Raw genomic sequence first — 6,108 nt, forward strand, 5'->3', positions numbered from 1 at the left:
AAATGGTCGGGCCACCCCCGGCGAATCCGCCTGCTATGGTATATACCGGATCTTCATCGGTGTCGGTACTAACAGTCGGCTGGGGATCCTTCTTTTTGGACTGCCCCTGATTCGCCTTTGAAGTCACTTTGGACTTCACATAGGACTTTAGCTGTCCTTTGTCGGCCAGACGGTCAAGCTCTCGCTTGAGGCTGAAACAGTCGTTGGTGTCATGACCGACATCTTCATGGAAGTGGCAATGTTTATTTTTGTTCCGATTTTCAATGGAACCTCTCATTGGAGTCGGCTTCTCAAGAGTCAGCCGGTCCTTGATTTCCATCAAGATGGAGCAGCAGTCCTTGTGGAATTCGTACCTTGGGGCGTACGATTTCCACTCTTTCTTCTTCTTCTGGGCCGGCTGATCAGAGTTATCAACGGCCCAGACTTGCTTTTTCTTTTTGCTCTCTTCTGGCTTGGGAGCCGACTGAGTAGGCCGACTCTCCTTCTATCGGTCGGACCTCTTAGAGTCCGACTGTTTGTTGGAGGAGCAGAGCTCGGTCGCCTGTATATAGGCTTCCGCCTCTCGCAGCGCTCCCTGCAGAGTGAAAATTTGCTTTCGGACGAGTTCATACTTAAAGGTAGAACCATCCTTCAGACCCTTGAAAAAGTCTGTGAAGGCGACCTCGTCAGATAGCCCATGGATCTGGATTCGTACCAGATTGAACCGCCTGACGTAAGAACGCAAGCCTTCTCTATCTCCCTGCTGTACATTGCCAAGATCGAGGCTTGTTTTCTTGGCAGGGATGTTCATAGAGAAGTTGGAAGCAAACAAGAACGCAAGCGTCTTGAAGCTATTAATGCAACCAGCCGGCAAGTTTCCAAACCACTGTTGGGCTATGCCCTTCAGCGTGGCTGGAAAGCAGCGACACCATGCGGCATCATCCAGCCCTTGTAAATACATGAGGTGGGTGTATGCTAGCAGGTGGTCTTCGGGGTTGGTGGTCCCATCATAGGTTCCTACCAACACATTTTTAACCTTGGCCGGCTGTTCGGCGTCGTTATTTCCTTTAAGAAAGCAGAGGGTTGGTCTCCAAGGTGCTGCAGCCTAAGCTGCCAGTCCATGGGCTGATAGCCGCATGCCGCCTGTCCTCCAAAGAAAGCAGGCTGGATGTAAGGTTGAGCAGGCGTTTGGTACAATGGATGAGCCATGTACTGAGCCGGCTGGATGACATGAGGTCCAACTTGAACCAGGGGGCTGCTTATTGGAGTCTCATGCACAGAATGTGAATACCTCAACGAGGTATGCTGGGAGCTGTCGTGATAAGTCGATGTTGAGGCCGACTCTGAAAGCTCATTCCTCTTCTGCTCGATGTAATGTCGAGCATCAAAGAATGTTTTCTTGTTACCATTCGGCTGAACATACCGAATGGCTTTTCTTGCAACCGTTTCTGGGAAACAGAGTCTTGAAAGGTCAAACTGAGGCCGAGCCGTGTCCTTAGGATGAGGAGTCGGCTGTCGGTCCCTGATTGATTTGTTCTTGCCCATTTGGGCTGACTTCTTGGCCGACTGTTTCTTGGCAGGAGTAGCCGACTTCTTGTTGGTGAGTTGTTTTATCTCACCACGGAGAGTGCTCACAAGCTTCATGAGCTCGTCTCTGGTTACTGGGTCTGACCCTTCCGCATGGGTAGAATCAGACGGCTTCTTTGAATGTCCAGCTGGTTTGCTCGGATCATTCTGAGAGTGAGGGCGCTCCCGCTTTTCCTTGCTGCGGATGCGCCTGGAGATGAGAGACCCATCTCTGGCAGTATAAGTTTCAATATCACCGTCGTCACCTGAATCATGGTCCGTCTGGACGAACACTTCGTCCAGGGACCGATTGGTCTCTGGTGGCTGATTAGTCTCCAGTGGCCGATTGGTTTCTGGAGGCCGATTAGTTACAGAAATGGGTACAGTTTCCAAAGAGGCCATCTTAGAGGTACCCTCCCCACAGACGGCGCCAAATGTTTCGGGGTTTTTTGAGTCCCTTGGGAGAGTTACAACACTAAGACTGGATGCTCGCTTGGATGCCTGTACCTGCAAAACAACGGAGCATCGAATGGTCGGTGGTCCGCCTCCGAAGCTTAAGTTAGTCTAAGTCCGAAGAATAAGGTGCGGAATGTAAAGGGTTATCTGCTCGGATTCCGAGCTCGGGTGTACTGTTCTCTTGAGAGTGACAGTTCTAACAATGATTAGTCATCACTGAGTATATCTCGTTGTGTGTGTATATAGGTGTGTATGTCACGTATTGAAGGTCCAGGAGTTTCACGTAGCCGCAAATGAGGAGGTCATCTCCTATTTATAGGCTTCTCGAAAAACGTGCATCCCCTAGGGTTTCGTGCCCTAGGGGAGACTCACGCAGCTTTTGCAGACCTCGGGATTTGGGCCTGAAAGCCGCCAATCCCAGGTCCTTTTATCCGTCTGCCACGTGTCGTTCCCTGAGAGGTCCAAGGTGGCGCCCCTTTCAGTGACACGTGGCGGACTCTGATTGGGCCAACTGGCCTAGGGTATTTTTACCCAAATCAGGGTATGCAAAAAAGTAGAGAGAGAAAGTAATTAAAGTACATGGAAAAGTAAAAGTTACATGAGAAAGTTAAATTTGCACAAATATTTTTGCAAATGTTAGAGAATTTTGGTAAAAAAATAATATTAATTGTACTTGAAAAAAGCAAATGTGACTAACATTTTGAGTCACCAAAAATGACAAAAGTGACCATCAATAGGGGACGGAGGAAGTATATATTAATGTTGATATGTGATTTTAAAAGAAATGTACACAGAGACCAGTGATTTAAATAATTACATGCGCTCTTAATACATGCATAATAAAAGAAATTAAACATAATGATAAAATAAATTGAAAACAACAAACCATGAGTCAGCTACACGATTTGCCTCTCTCCAAATCACCACAAAAAATCACAAGGATAACAAATTTTATTATAGGCAAAATAATTGTAGAAACCGTGTAATATCATTGGGAATTCAAAAACAGCATAAACAAAAACAAAAACAAAAACCAGGTGCTTAATAAATCACGTTTATTATTCACTTTATAACAAAAAAAAATAGCCAGTCAATCGTCCTTAAAACAATGGGCAGATAATTACGCATTTACGCTACAATTCAAAATCAAGTAGTAGCCGGTGTGCAACGGATCAGATCACAACAACCGCTGCAATGCAAGTTGCATTATAGGGTGGGTTAAATGATTAAGGTATTTCACACGGTACACGTAAGACTAAGTAAGCAAATACCCTACCACTATTGTCTTATTGAGTTGTATCCACGTATTCTTTTTAATACTTTTTCCAATTTTACCCATTCTATTTTTATCAATTTGCGAGTCAACTTCAAATCACCACCACCACCTTCCATCCTTTTATGTTGTGTTATCAATGAGCTGTTTCACAACAATACTACTAGTATTTTGCCTAACAAACCAACAAATCTTTTTCAAATTATTAAAAAAATATTAAAAAAAGGATAGGAATTGTAATTTGTATTGAATTTTCCACGTCAGGATGAGTCAAGTTACAGTAAGTATTTTATATTTTTATTAAAAAAAAGAAAAAAGCCAACTGATACGATCCCTCTAGGTTTCTGCTGAATTTTCCCCTTTTTTTACACTATAAATACCTTCCTACAATTTTTATCAATACTATTCAAACCTAAAAATACCTCTACTTTCTCTCTCTACTTTCTCTCTCCTACAAAATTAATTTCTTTCTTTCCTCCGCCGATAAACACCACCACAAACACAAAGCCGCCGTGAGAAAGAGGCGTTAGCCGGCGAATTAATGCGGAAATATGAGTTGTCTATCGCTTTTTAACCCGTATGTACGAGGTGGTATTGCTCAGAAGAATCATCATGTGCTCGGAGGCCGGAATTGGCACCGTAAACACGTCGAAGACGGGTAGTTTTTCGTTTTTTTAGAACAAAATACAAAATATACAAGATCTTGTGAATTCTTAAACCTCCTCCTCTCTCAGATTAGAAAAAAAGAGTTAAAGTATATATATAATCGGAGTTAATTTGGTAGATATAATTCGTGATTTCTCAAGTCTAAAATGATGGGGGAATTCATGTTAGCGGTTAAAGATAACAATAGCAACAAGAATACGGCCGAGTCACGGCCGAATTACTGTAAATTGGTGATGCAGGGGAAGTATGAGCTCGGAAGGGTGCTGGGTCAGGGGACCTTTGCTCGGGTGTACTATGCGCGCAACCTCGAGTCGGGGAAGAGTGTTGCGATGAAAGTTGTGGGGAAGGAGAAGGTCGTAAGGGCGAAGATGATGGATCAGATGAAGAGGGAGATCAGCGTCATGAAGAGGCTGAAACACCCCAATATTGTTGAGCTTTACGAGGTTATGGCGACCAAATCGAAGATTTTCTTAGCGTTGGAGCTCGTCCGAGGGGGCGAGCTCCACGCTAAGGTTTCGAAGGAAGGCAAATTGGAAGAACATACGGCGAGATCGTATTTCCGGCAATTGATCTCGGCTGTTGATTATTGTCATAGTAGAGGGGTTTTCCATCGAGATTTGAAATTGGAAAATTTACTGTTGGATCAAGATGATAATCTTAAGATCACTGATTTTGGATTGAGTGCTTTCTTTGAAGAAGAGGAGAATAGCCAGGTTTTGTTGCGGACTACTTGTGGGACGCCGCACTATGTTGCGCCTGAGGTGGTTAGCAAGAGGGGGCAAGGTTACGACGGTTCGAAGGCGGATATATGGTCTTGTGGTGTGATATTGTTTGTCCTTCTTGCTGGTTATCTCCCTTTTCATGATGAGAATGTTATGCAGATGTATCGGAAGGTGTACAAGGGTGATTTCACTTGTCCGACTTGGTTTTCGGCCGAGGCGAAGGAGTTGATCACTCGAATGCTTGATCCGAACCCTGCTACTCGGATCACCTTGGCTGAGATCATGGAATCAAAGTGGTTTAAGGCTGATATATTCGAGGCCGACGACGAAGAAGAGGGAAACAACAACACTACCACCAACATGTTCCTGAAGAAGGAAGTGGAGGCGTTGAATGCGTTTCATATCATATCGATGTCAGAAGGGTTAGACCTCTCCGCCCTCTTCTCGGAAGAGAAGAAGAAGAGGGAGGAGAGGGAAGAGATTGGATTCACAACAACTATATCTCAAACTGAGGTGATTTCGAGGTTGGAGGAATTGGCTGACTTGAGTGGTAAGTTCAAGGTCAGCAAAGTTGGGGACTCTGTGGTGAGGCTGCAAGGGCAGGAGAAGGGTAGGAAAGGTAGGCTAGTAATCGTGGTCGAACTATTCGCGGTGTCTTCCTCTTTCCTTATGGTGGAGGTGAAGAAGGATAGCGGCGACACGCTCGAGTTCAACCGGTTTTGCCAGAACCAACTCCGACCTGCTCTCTTGGATGTTGTATGGACCACCGCCGCCTCTGATAATCACACCATACCACCTGCCTCATACCCCTGTGTTGCAGTGTGCTAAAATTTTGGCAGATGCCTTAAACACCCCCCTTTCTTGTAGGATTTTGAGAGTTTGACATGATGTTATATTGTTTGTGTTGTTTTTCTGTTGTGCTATTGATTAATTATTCTTTTTTTTTTCATGTTTCATGTCCATGGTTTTATCAGTCAGTTATAGAGTTTCTTTTTTATGTTACTGATGTGTACCTGATTTTCGATGTCAATACAAGGTGATTAGAACTAGCTTCTTCTGTCTAAATTGCTTGGCAATTACCATTGTTTGTCATACTCTGATGTTTGCTTGTATTGTTTTCAAAAATCCGATTTTGCCTACACTTATCTTTTCAATCAAAGAAACATTTTTATCACAATTTTGAAAAGGGTTTGCTGGTATAGATTTTAAAATTCGATTTTCAGAGTTTGTCTAATCCGTGGTTTTCAATTACAGAAACAATTTCACCACAATTTTTATAAGGTTTGCTAAATTGCTGGTATTGTATTTGAAATTCGGTTTTCAGATTTTGTCTACACCATGGTTTTCAATTAAAGAAATAATTTCAGGGTCGATTTCTAAATTTGTCTACACCATGGTTTTCAATTGAAGAAACAATTTCACCTCAATTTTGAAAAGGTTTGCTTG

General features: G+C 43.6%; 1 pseudogene; it reads left to right on the forward strand.

The window, feature by feature from the left end:
* The first annotated feature begins 3,675 nt into the window (after positions 1–3,675).
* Positions 3,676–5,727, forward strand: LOC145593536 (CBL-interacting serine/threonine-protein kinase 6 pseudogene; annotated as a pseudogene).
* The last annotated feature ends 381 nt before the right edge of the window (positions 5,728–6,108 follow it).

Source organism: Chenopodium album, chromosome 19 (genome assembly GCF_948465745.1).
Source record: "Chenopodium album chromosome 19, dcCheAlbu1.1, whole genome shotgun sequence".
Lineage (NCBI taxonomy): Eukaryota > Viridiplantae > Streptophyta > Magnoliopsida > Caryophyllales > Amaranthaceae > Chenopodium > Chenopodium album.